The following is a 14,306-nucleotide window of genomic DNA, read 5'->3' on the forward strand; positions in this document are numbered from 1 at the left end:
TGCCTAATTTGGACAACCAGGTATGGTGAAGATAAGGTACTTTAAAAAAATAAATAAATAAATAAGATAAATAAATTAAAAACATTTTTTTGACTAAAAAAGAAAGTAAAACAATATAAAAACAGTTACATAGAAACTAGTAATTAATGAACATTAGTAAAATTAACTGTTAAAGGTTATTATTATTAATGGACCAGCAGCACGCACAATCATGTGTGCTTACGGACTGTATCCCTTGCAGACTGTATTGATATATATTGATATATAATGTAGGAACCAGAATATTAATAACATAAATAAGTGTGTATCTTTTTTTTTTTTATGTTGATTTAACAATAATAAAAAATAAATAAAAATAAATACATACACATATATATATATATATACATACACACACACACAGACATATATATATATATATATATATATATATATATATATATATATATATATATATGCACATATATACATATATAGATATATATATGCACATATATACACATATATATACATATGCACATATATACACATATATATACATATATATATATATATATATATATATATATATATATATACAAAACAAAACAGAAAATCCATTGATGTCTTTATTCATTCTTAATGAGATGAATAAGATTTGCTCCTTTTTTAATACAGTTCCATAAATTGATTAACTTAAACAAGTTGAAAAACTTATTCGAGTGTTACCATTTAGTGGTCAATTGTACGGAATATGTACCGTACTGTGCTAATACAAGTCTCAATCAATCAATGTTTATTGGGATTCTTGGGTTAAAACAGTTTCTTAAAGTGGATCGATTTAGTATATCGATTTATTTGCTTTATCCATTCCATAATTTAGCAGTTAGCAAAAATAAATCCACAGATTAGCCGCACCTTTGTATAAGCCGCAGGGTACGAAGCGTGAGAAAAACATAGCAGCTTGTAGACCGGAAAATACGCCAAATATGTTTTTTTTGTTTGTTTACACTTTGCGAGTCCTCTAGACATAAAATAACACCCATAGTCACCTTTATATTTGTTTAAACTAAACTTGACTGTTGAACCAATCAGTGGCTTGGAAATGCTTAATTTAGGCCAAAAATAGTACTGTAAATGTAAAAAAAAAAAAAAGGTAAAGCCGCAAACTTCCAAGTGCGATGTGGGGAGAGCCAATTACTTGCCATGTTAGCATGATTAATGAGTGCCCTTTCAACACATTAAGATAATGACATATACATTGTTTAGAAATGTCAGCTGGAAATCAAGGGACATTTTAAAGTAATATAAAAAATAGAAAATGCCTGCACGTATTTAAGACTATATGACTTGAGCTTAATTGAAGTAGTCTAAAATAGCAAATTTTAAGACGGATTATGTTATGTTAGTTGAAAACTACATTTAATAAAATGGTTTGAATGTTGAAATTGTTTAAACGCTGAAATGGTTTGAATGTTGGAATGGTTTGAATGTTGGAGAGTTTGAATTTCCAGGAAAACCGGAATTTGGTCTGGAACTTGGGAAAGTGTTAGTTTAAATGTTCAGGATGAGTGGAATGTGTTGAAGGTGGAATGGTTTGACGAGGTTGACAAATGTGGGAATTGTGCAACTTGGAAAAATGTCCCATTCATTTCAATGGGTACTTCCTGGCTAGGAAAAGTGTGATTTATTGGAAAATGATTAGGAGCATGAATGTCCTAAATGAGCTGAATTGGTTGGTGTTGGAATTGTTTAAATCGGGCAAGAAATATTGAAGTAGTAAATGGTATTAGGGAATTGTGGGAAAAGTGGGATTTTTTTTGAAAATGGTAAAAAACTTGAATGGTGTAAATGAGTTGAAATGGTTGGTGTTAAAATGTTTCAAATCGTTCGAGAAATGTTGATTTAGTAACATGTTGAATTGAGAAATGGTATTACAGAATTCCTGGAATTTCGGGAAAACCGGGAATTTTTTTGTAAATGGTAAAAATCTTGAATGTTCTGAATGACTTGAAATGGTTGGTGTCAACATTGTTCAAATCGGTCGAGAAATGTTGACGTAGTATCATGTTGAATTGAGAAACGGTGTTACAGTATTCCTGGAATTTCGGAAAAACCGGGAATTTTTTTGTAAATGGTAAAAAACTTGAAAACTTAGTTTTTTGTCCTAATTAAGAGGAATGTTTTGATGGTGGAACGGTTGAAATGCGTTGAAAAATGTGGAAGGATAGCCGCCAGAAAAAAAGGGTGGAAATAGAGCTTTGGCAAAGCAGGAAATTTGGAAAATTCTGGAATTTCTTGGAACTTGGAAAAAGGGTAGTTTGAATTACCAGGATGGTGGAATGTGTTGAAGGTGGAATGGTTTGAATAGGTTGAAAAATGTGGAAACGGTGAAAGTTTGAAAAATGGCCAATTCATTTTGAATGGGAAAAAATGTCCCGGAAAACCTGGAATTCTGGGAAATCGGGGACATTTTTGGAATCAGTCAAGGGGAAGCCTGCGATTCCCGAATAGGCTGAACAGTTTGAAGTTGGAACAGTTTGAAACGGATGAAAAAAATGTGGAAGGTAGAGCGCGCCAAAAAACATTATATCACAAGTGTCAGCTTTACAGATGTCAGGTAGTGTAATTTGACACATTATTTCCAATAGCCCAAAAGAATATGTCTATATGAGATGCGGTGAAGTGATTGCACCGCCAATTAAAAACGACACGCTCTATTAGAGTGGAGCCGAGGACACGTTATGAGTATCACAACAGCTTAAAGACACATTTGAAACCTCTGCCTTCCAAACTTGGAGATATAATGATGTCTAAAAAGGTATTTTTTCTGCCCATCTCTTGGTGACAAGTAACCTTTATAAAAATGGGAGTGAGAAAAAAAAAACATTTTCAAAGAGCAGTTTAGCCTTTGTCAGAAAAGGGTTATTTCTAAAAAAAGATCTCGGTGTAAAAGCAAAAGAGAGGATGCACAATGTAAACTAATAACCAAATATATATATATATATATATATATATATATATATATATATATATATATATATATATATATAATTTTTTTTTTCTTCTTCTGAATAGAAGTCAAACTGGCATCCGTCGACTCAGCCTGTGCACAACTCGCACACATGGCGGCAACATGAAGACACATTGGAGGCATGTCTAGGAATAACACAATCCCAGTGCCAGCACCCTGCGAGAAGAACTGGATCCTGGTGCCGGTGGCCTTTAGCACAGTGCCCCCTACTGGCACCTGTTGAACCCAAGCAGGGCCGTGATAAAAGCCATGGATGTAATTCCAAGGCCGAGAAAATTAACTAATACAAAATTCATACATTCGGATAAAATGTTGTAATTATGTCTCTTTATTTTTCATATTTATTATGTATGTCTATATCAGGGGTGTCAAACTCATTTTAGATCAGGGGCCACATGGAGAAATATATTTAGTATGGGGAACATATTCACCATTAATTAGTTGCTTATTAAAGTAACAAATACTTAATTTAGAGTTATTTGGACACTAGGGGAACATATAAGGGTTAGGGTTACTAATAAGCAATAGTTCTGAGGTTATTGAGGGAAGACTCTTAGTTAATGGCTTACTGGTTGTATAATAAAGGCCATGCAGAATAAGGCATTAATTAATAATGACTAATTAGGAGCCAATACGTTACTATGTTGCATGTTAATAAGCAACTAATTAATGGTGAATGTGTGTTCCCAATACTAAAGGGTTAACAAAAAATCTACTCCCAAGCTGGTCAAATCACGGCACGATAACTTAAAAATAAAGACGACTTCAGATTGTTTTCTTTGTTTAAAAATAGAACAAGCACATTCTGAAAATATAAAAATTATGTTTTTTTTTACATTTACATGTTGCGGTTAATAGTATTTGTGGAAGTTGCGTCCTCGCAGTCCCAATGTCAGACACGGCACAGGAGCCAAGCGTGCAGGTTGTAACACGGTTTTAATATACATAGGTTTTTATCGTAATCTTTCTCCCGCAGAACGTGACTTTTCAGTCACGTCCGTATCCTCTCTCCCCTCCTGCTCCCGGCTGCTTACTGTTAAAGACAACAGATTAGATTAACACGTACCACCTGTGAAATCTAATCACCTGCCAGCTGTGTCGAGCCGTCAGCACTGTCACGCCCCCATCTGATGGTGCTCTGTCCTCAGCACCATGGACAGAGGCGGGCAGCGCTGGCCACATCTCCCCCCACAGTATTTTATCTTTATGTGTCGTTATTTATACTTGTATAATACATATATATTAGAGATGTCCGATAATGGCTTTTTGACGATATTCAATATTCCGATATTGTCCAACTCTTAATTACCGATACCGATATCAACCGATACCAATATCAACCGATACTGATATATACAGTCGTGGAATTAACACATTATTATGCCTAATTTGGACAACCAGGTATGGTGAACATAAGGTCCTTTTTAAAAAAAAAAATATATAGAATAAAATAAGATAACTTAAAAACATTTTCTTGAATAAAAAAGAAAGTAAAACAATATAAAAATAGTTACATAGAAACTAGTAATTAATGAAAATGAGTAAAATTAACTGTTAAAAGTTAGTACTATTAGTGGACCAGCAGCACGCACAATCATGTGTGCTTACGGACTGTATCCCTTGCAGACTGTATTGATATATATTGATATATAATGTACGAACCAGAATATTAATAACAGAAATAAACAACCCTTTTGTGTGAAAGAGTTCAAATAGGGAGGGATGTTTTTTGGGTTGGTGTACTAATTGTAAGTATATATATATATATACACAGTATGATTATATATATATACATATATATATATATATATATATATATATGTGCATCAATTGATGATGTCTATGCGCTGCTGACCTGTCCTGCTACATGGACTGGACTCTCACACTATTAACTAGAACCACTCGACGTCCATTGCACCGGTCCCCACATCAGTACTAGACTAGCCCATTGAAAATGTGTGACGCATTATGAAGCCTAAAATACCACAACGGAGACCCCCTACTGTTGAACAACTTAAGCTGTACATCAAGCAAGAATGGGAAATAATTCCACTTGAAAAGCTTCAAAAATTGGTCTCCTCAGTTCCCAAACGTTTACTGAGTGTTATCAAAAGGAAAGGCCATGTAACACAGTGGTAAAAATGCCCCTGTGCAAACTTGTTTGCAATGTGTTGCTGCCATTAAATTCTAAGTTAATATTTGCAAAAAAAAAAAAAAGTTTCTCAGTTCGAACATTCAATATATTGTCTTTGCAGTTTATTCAATGGAATATAAGTTGAAAAGGATTTGCAAATCATTGTATTCTATTTAATTTACGAATGACACAACGTGCCAACTTCACTGGTTTTGGAGTTTATAAAGTATTAAATGATAAATGATAAATGGGTTGTACTTGTATAGCGCTTTTCTACCTTCAAGGTACTCAAAGCGCTTTGACACTACTTCCACATTTACCCATTCACACACGCATTCACACACTGATGGAGAGAGCTGCCATGCAAGGCGCTAACCAGCACCCATCAGGAGCAAGGGTGAAGTGTCTTGCTCAGGACACAACGGACATGACGAGGTTGGTACTAGGTGGGGATTAAACCAAGGACCCTCGGGTCGCGCACGGCCATTCTTCCACTGCGCCACGCCGTCCCATTAGCCCACATTTCATGTTTATTTTGTACACAGCTTGCTCGACAGCGTATGTAGTTGTAATAACACGCATGACGTGTTGCGCGTATTATGATCAATATTAAAGTAACTCACTCGATGGACAGCTGTCTGTCTGGTCCAGCTGGCGGGGGGATTTTTTTATCCGATTTAAGCACTCCATTTATGTCGGCATAGCTTGTCTCCAAGTTCTACATTTATAGTGTTGTCTCGGGTTCTTTGTACTCGCTTGCTTCTAAAAGCAGCAGTTCATCCACAGTACATTCAGCTTGAAAAAAATAAGGTTGTGAATCTTCATTTGTACAAAAATAGTCATGTGTTGTATGGTACCAAGTCTGCCATGATTAGAACACACTCACGTTTGTTTCTCAAAGTAGGAACACACATTTGTTGCAGAAGATAAAAAGTTCCGGCAATGCATAAAATGACCAAAATACAGTAAGTATTGTAAATATTACATGTTTTTATGAATTGTTACATATTGTTACTACATTATATACATACTTGCAGTGTGTATATAAAATATATTCCATATTGTTATGAAGGTGTCTGTTACTACATTATATATATATATATATATATATATATATATATATATATATATATATACACACACACATATGCATACATATTTATATACACACATATATATATATATATATATATATATATATATATATATATATACACACACACATATATATACACACATATACACACATATACATATATATATATATATATATATATATATATATATATTTATATGTATATATATATATATATATATATATATATATATATATATATATATATATATATATATATATATATATATATATATATATATATGCAGTGTGTATACAAAACATTATATTGTTATAAAGCTGTCTGTTACTATGTTATATAAATACATATATATATATATATATATATATATATATACACACACACACACAGGTACTTGCATATTGTATATAAAACAGAGGGTTTTGAAGAGGGCTTACTCTTTAAAAGTGTGTGGTCGTGCACTAATTACAGCATCTGTTGGAGACCCTCTCTGTTGGGCAATAATGTCTTGACAATGTGTGTATATGTTACAATAACCAAAGAAGCATGTGGGTGTCGTCGGTCTGGACCCCAGAATGGGACAAACTACAGGAAAAAATGTATTTAATGACAAAAAAAACTAAAATGGTGCAGCAAGGAAGTGCACAGGAAGTAAAGGAACATATATTGTATTATTATTTTTTCTTTTAATGTGACAAAATACTGAAGCATTTGTTTTTAGGATCACAGAGAATCAATCAAAAACAGAAAACATGTATTCTTGGTGATCTGCATCACTTTAGTCATATGTCATTTAGTCATATGTCATCAAAGAGTAAAAATGCATTTATTTCAATATGTATCATAACAAAAAGGGTAATACTAAAAAAAATGGATATAGGTTGATAGTCCAACTCTGACTAGTATACACAAGCTGTGGAGATTATATCAGTAGAAAATACTGCATTTAGTTTAGATAATGAGTCATATATTGGAATATGGGATCAATTATTAAAATGTGTTTTAATTAATAAATTAACCTAAAATATGACTTGTTTTATCTTTGTGGAAAATAGTGGACACACATTTTTATAAATTTGTTTTTTATAAATGGCTGTGATGATATTGTCAATGAGGGATTTCTAATGACTGTTATGTTGGAATTCTTATCAATATTGATATAGTTGTTGATATTATTCATTTTTGTTTGACTACTTTTGGATTGTTTTGTGTCATGTTTGTGTGTCCTCTCGATTGCTCCGCTAATTGCTATTCTGAACGTTGCTGGGCCGGGTTTGGTTTTGGAATTGGAATTTTATTAGTATGGTATTATTGTGTATTATTTTGTTGGATTGATTAATAAAAAAATACAAAAAAAGCTCAATTAAAGTTAAAACGTTAAAGTACCAATGATTGTCACACACACAATAGGTGTGGTGAAATTTACCTCTGCATTAGACCCATCCCCTTGTTCACCCCCTGGGAGGTGAGGAGAGCCGTGAGCAGCAACGGTGGCCACGCCCGGGAATCAAAAATCCTTCAAGTTTCTTAGGTCTGTCAATATGTGATGTACCATTACGGTCATTCGTTTTTGATTGATTGGAACTTTTTATTAGTAGATTGCACAGTACAGTACATATTCCGTACAATTGACCACTAAATGGTAACACCCCAATAAGTTTTTCAACTTGTTTAAGTCGGGGTCCACGTTAATCATTTCATGGTAAGTGAAAACAATGAGATCGATAGTAGTTCATGATAAAAGCCAACTTCCTCAACAGAAACACACATTTAAGTTGCGTTCATTTGTCGCGGATCTGCAAGGCAAGGTGGATATTTTCAAAAACTGTGTCGCTAAAAACGCGTGTCTGAGCTCAACCCAAGAAGTGAGTCACAGGTCTTTCAATGTGTGACGTGGGAGTGGGAATAAAATAGCAATGCCATTAGTGAAAACAATGTGGCGGCTCCGTCCTTTGACAAATCCAACTCATCGAAGTCTGCTGTCGCTTTCAGCCCACCTACGTCTTAAGTGTGTATCGTAACCTCCCCAGGGGGTCACACATATCGTACAAGGCGCCCGCCGCCGTGGGAGCCACAGACCCCAGCTGCTCTGTCGCGGAGCCCTCGTCGCCTTGCTAATAATCGCCCCGCCATGTGTTTATCTTCGTTGGACCAGGTTGTGAGGGGGAGGCAGCCGGAAACAAGGACGGCGAAAAAAAAAGCCGACGAGCTCTTGCCAGAGCGTGAGGCGCGGACCACAAATCCGGGTGGACTGCGACGACGGCTTTCTTTGCGCGCCGCCTCATGCGGTTTGATAGGAATGATGTGAATCACACGTTACTGCCTCTGTCGACTCGCCACATCTCATTGAACAATCGTCCTCGCTGCCATCAAACAACTCGGGGGGTATTTTTTAGGGAGAAGACTTGGAAGCTGCTTATCCTTCCGATGCATCCCAAAACGTGCGGCTGTGCCAATATGAAACAGTTTGACTCACGTACGCAATTTAATTGCCTTCACAAGGGAGGCTTACTTACCAGGATTACCCCAAAACTGTTCAATCAATACAAGTTGATTGAACAGTTTTGTGCGTACAATACAAGTTGATTGAACATGGTTTTGTGCGTCAACATTTTGTATTGACTGCACCCATAAAGTATTTGGCCACCCATCCAAATGATCAGAATCAGGTGTTCTAATCACTTGGCCCGGCCACAGGTGTATAAAATCAAGCACTTAGGCATGGAGACTGTTTCTACAAACATTTGTGAAAGAATGGGCCGCTCTCAGTGATTTCGGACTGCCGATATTATCGGCCGATAAATGCTTTAAAGGGGAACATTATCACAATTTCAGAAGGGTTAAAACCATTAAAAATCAGTTCCCAGTGGCTTATTTTATTTTTCGAAGTTTTTTTTAAAATTTTACCCATCACGCAATATCCCTAAAAAAGTTGCAAGTGCCTGATTTTAACCATTGTTATATACACCCGTCCATTTTCTTGTGACGTCACACAGTGATGCCAACTCAAACAAACATGGCGCATAGAACAGCAAGCTATAGCGACATTAGCTCGGATTCAGACTCGGATTTCAGCGGCTTAAGCGATTCAACAGATTACGCATGTATTGAAACGGATGGTTGTAGTGTGGAGGCAGGTAGCGAAAACGAAATTGAAGAAGAAACTGAAGCTATTGAGCCATATCGGTTTGAACCGTATGCAAGCGAAACCGACAAAAACGACACGACAGCCAGCGACACGGGAGAAAGCGAGGACGAATTTGGCGATCGCCTTCTAACCAACGATTGGTATGTGTTTGTTTGGCATTAAAGGAAACTAACAACTATGAACTAGGTTTACAGCATATGAAATACATTTGGCAACAACATGCACTTTGAGAGTGCAGACAGCCCAATTTTCATCAATTAATATATTCTGTAGACATACCCTCATCCGCGCTCTTTTCCTGAAAGCTGATCTGTCCAGTTTTGGAGTTGATGTCAGCAGGCCAGGGAAGCTAGGGTCGATATTCTTCTCTTGATCATCTTCGGTGGCATAAGGGATGGTGTGAGCCAAGACATCCAGAGGGTTTAGCTCGCTCGTCTGCAGGAACAAACTGCCGCCATTGCTTGCCGTGCTACCGAGGTTCTTTGTCCCTGAATTGCTCACACACTCCGGCAGATTCAATGGGGGTCTGGCGGCAGATTTCTTTGACTTTATCGTTGGAAATGCATCTGCTTTGAGTGTCGCAGGATATCCACACATTCTTGCCATCTCTGTCGTAGCATAGCTTTCGTCGGTAAAGTGTGCGGAACAAACATCCAATTTCTTGCCACTTTCGCATCTTTGGGCCACTGGTGCAACTTGAATCCATCCCTGTTCGTGTTGTTACACCCTCCGACAACACACCGACGAGGCATGATGTCTCCAAGGTAGGAAAACAGTCGAAAAAACGGAAAATAACAGAGCTGATTTGACTCGGTGTTTGAGAAAATGGCGGATTGCTTCCCGATGTGACGTCACGTTGTGACGTCATCGCTCCGAGAGCGAATATTAGAAAGGCGTTTAATTCGCCAAAATTCACACATTTAGAGTTCGGAAATCGGTTAAAAAATATATGGTCTTTTTTCTGCAACATCAAAGTATATATTGACGCTTACATAGGTCTGGTGATAATGTTCCCCTTTAAAATGTAAATTATCGGTATTGGTTTCAAAAAGGAAAATGTATGACTTTTTAAAACGCCGCTGTACGGAGTGGTAACCGGATGTAGGGAGAAGTACAGAGCGCCAATAAACCTTAAAAGGCACTGCCTTAGCGTGCCGGCCCAATCACATAATATCTACGGCTTTTCATACACACAAGTGAATGCAAGCATACTTGGTCAACAGCCATACAGGTCACACTGAGGGTGGCCGTACAAACAACTTGAACACTGTTAAAAATATGTGCCACACTGTGAACCCACACCAAACAAGAATAACAAACACATTTCGGGAGAACATCTGCACCGTAACACAACATAAACACAACCGAACAAATACCCAGAACCCCTTGCAGCACTAACTTTTCTGGGACGCTACCACATACACCCCCTGCTACCCCCTACATCAACCCCGCCCACCTGAACCTCCTCATACATGTCCCAAATTCCAAGCTGCTGATTTTGCGGCATGTTAAATAAAATTATGCACTTTGTGACTTCAATAATACATATGGCAGTGCCATGTTGGCATTTTTTTCCATAACTTGAGTTGAAGTTGTTCTCTTATTTTGGAAAACCTTGTTACATTGTTTAATGCATCCAGCGGGGCGTCACAACAAAATTAGGCATAATAATGTGTTAATTACACGACTGTATATATTGGTATCGGTAATTAAGAGTTGGACAATATCGGATATCGGCAAAAAAGCCATTAAAGGACATCTCTATTTCTTACCATAAACCGAGAAATGTGTGTTTTCACGAGCAATTATTGGAGTAAGTGTTACCTGGAATGTGAACAAAAGAAGGCGGTCCTCGACATTCTATCACACATCCAAGCGAGCGGAGGTTCTCAACGCCATTATAGTTGTCAGCGAGTGTCTCTCGGGCTGCATTGTGACAAATTGTCCCAATGTTAATCTCAACCCTTACGGGACGCGGGGCTGTTGTGTTAATCACAAACCACTACAACGTGTCGTTATCATCGCCAACACACGGAAACACCGAGGGTTTGTGACTTACAGGTGGAAGGCAGTGATGGAGCGAAGAAGTGCGTTGCAAAGAGAAAAGGCGGCTAATGAGTTATCAGTCCAAGCATCTCTCCCACAACCTCTGTGAACAAATCCACCTTGGCGTGTGGAGAACGATTCATGGGAATCCAGAGTGAACCATCGCGACACTACATCAAAGATCCATTCTGCTTTTTCAGACTGATGTTTCTCTTTAGTTACTCCCAGTGGTATCAACATGATTGCATGCCTTCAACACAAGGAAAAGTAGTTCTGTTATTCTACTAAAACCAGATATGGACTCCCCCCGTGCGTGTAACAATTTTCTCAAAATATGTGTCTGTTTGGGGCATTACAAATTGCCTTTGGATGAAAACATTAGAAACCCCTGCCAATGGATGAATCAATACGTAGCAGGGGTCCATTTTTGTTTGTTTTTAAAAAAGCAGTACCGCAGGAAATTGAGAAATCTGGGGTACACGAAACACAATCAGAACTAAAATATGTGCAATTCCGGTAGGAATGCCACCGCTGAAACGCACGGGCCGGGTTTCAAACTAAATCGCTGACACTGGCATGCTAACAGTGAACAAGTGTCGTGTACCAGGTTTTAATGAGTCAAAGGTGTACTTCTGTGAAAATGGCTGGAAAAGGTAGCATGCCATTGTTAGAGTAGATATATGTCAATCAATCAATCAATCAATGTTTATTTATATAGCCCTAAATCACAAGTGTCTCAAAGGGCTGCACAAGCCACAACGACATCCTCGGTACAGAGCCCACATAAGGGCAAGGAAAAACTCACCCCAGTGGGACGTCGATGTGAATGACTATGAGAAACCTTGGAGAGGACCACATATGTGGGTAACCCCCCCTTCTAGGGGAGACCGAATGCAATGGATGTCGAGTGGGTCTGACATAATATTGTGAGAGTCCAGTCCATAGTGGATCCAACATAATAGTAAGAGTCCAGTCCATAGTGGGGTCAGCAGGAAACCATCCCGAGCGGAGACGGGTCAGCAGCGCAGAGATGTTCCCAACCGATGCACAAGTAGGAAGTTGTGCGACTCTTGGGTAAACGGTTGCAAAATGAGCTATAAACGTTATCATGCTAACAGTGAGCGTGCATCATAAAGAAAACAATCATAAATTAATCTTTCAGCACATACACAATGTTGACATATATAGTTATATTTTGATAAAGACAACAATCACAAATGAATATTTCAGCACATACACAATGTTGACATCTATAGTTATATTTTCATAAACAATCATAAATGAATCGTTCAACACATAAACAAAGTTGACATCTATAGTTATATTTTGATAAACAATCATAAATTAATATTTCAGCACATACACAATGTTGACATATATAGTTATATTTTGATAAAGACGGGGAAAAATACGCTACTCAAACGGTGCTTATAAACATAATATTAATCTTCTTATTTTTCTCTATCTTCTTGTTATGGGACATTCATCCTCCGCTGTTGCCATTTCTAATATAAAGTAGTGTAAAGTTCTTACTTATATCTGTCAGTAAACTCGCCATGAAAGTGCTAAAACATACCGATGTAGTGAGTTTACATTATTCACCCAAGGAACATTAGTTATTAGAGAGTTCCGGTCGAAGGTTTTTCACGGAACACATTTCCGGTGTTGTTGTTTCCGGATGAGGAGATGCTGCACCGTTTTTGATTGAAGTAAAGTCTGAATGTCAATAAAACAGTTAACACCATCTTTTGACACTTCTTCCACCCCCGTCCTTGCACACTACACCGCTACAACAAAGATAAATAAGACCTCCCACAAAAAGGTGCATCCTGAAGCAACTATCAGAAAGCGGCTTGAAGATGATCTGTAAAACATGATCTATGCAACATTTTGACCAAACAACCAACATTACATGTTACGTAGACCACAAGGAAGTGTTTTACATTTAGAACAATAAATAAATAAATATGACTCCTTGAATGCGCCCTATAATTCGGTGTGCCTTATATATGAAAAAAAAGATTAAAAAATAGACCATTCATGGGCAGTGTGTCTTATAATCCGGTGCGCCCTATAGTCCGGAAAATACGGTAATATTGTGAAACAAAATGCCAGATAATGTCTCTAATCGGGGTCATTTTGTGGTCATTATACACACACCATAATAACACCAGTATGTTGAAGCACAGTACGTCTGACTACTTTCCTGAGTTAATAAACATAATATTAATTTAAAAAAACTAAAGAATATGCTGTGATGCCAAAAATTACAAAAATAAGAAGATTAATATTATGTTTAAAAACAGCAACAAACATGGCAGTAAATGCCAAGTTAAATCTTGAAATGCAACCTTACCCAAGCAAAAATGATGCATATTTATCCGGGAAAGTCTTGATACTAATGTTCTTGACCCAGCCACACACAAATAAGTTAGTTATAGTATATACATCATATAGTTCCATATGTCTGGGAACGCCACCAACGTATAATCCTTGATATCACTCGACTAATCTTTTTCTGATAAAGTATAGGGATCTATTCCATTGCATTGTTGGATTTGTTTGCTCATATCCGCTTTTTGCAGGAAGATTTAAGCCTCTTTTGCACTCAAATAGTTCTCTGCTTTTCACTTCCGGGAAGAAATCACTTGTCGGAATACAATGCAGCTAACCAATCGGCATGCTTGACCAGGGACTACAGTGGAAAAGTCTCGATATCAAGCTAAACAAAACTGAAACCATCCAGTGGAAAATGGCCTACACAATGATCATTAAACACTAGAATCTCCTAAATTAGAGTCCCACTACAAGACCTGTAAGCCTTAATCATTTGTGCACTTTCTGAATACTCCATAACTCAGTGACTTG

General features: G+C 37.2%; 1 protein-coding gene across 4 annotated transcripts in view; it reads right to left on the reverse strand.

The window, feature by feature from the left end:
• diaph2 (diaphanous-related formin 2) overlaps positions 1 to 14,306 on the reverse strand; it is a 1,014,494-nt gene that overhangs the window by 501,391 nt on the left and 498,797 nt on the right. The window lies entirely within an intron of this gene.

This window comes from Nerophis lumbriciformis, linkage group LG16, assembly GCF_033978685.3.
Source record: "Nerophis lumbriciformis linkage group LG16, RoL_Nlum_v2.1, whole genome shotgun sequence".
Classification (NCBI taxonomy): domain Eukaryota; kingdom Metazoa; phylum Chordata; class Actinopteri; order Syngnathiformes; family Syngnathidae; genus Nerophis; species Nerophis lumbriciformis.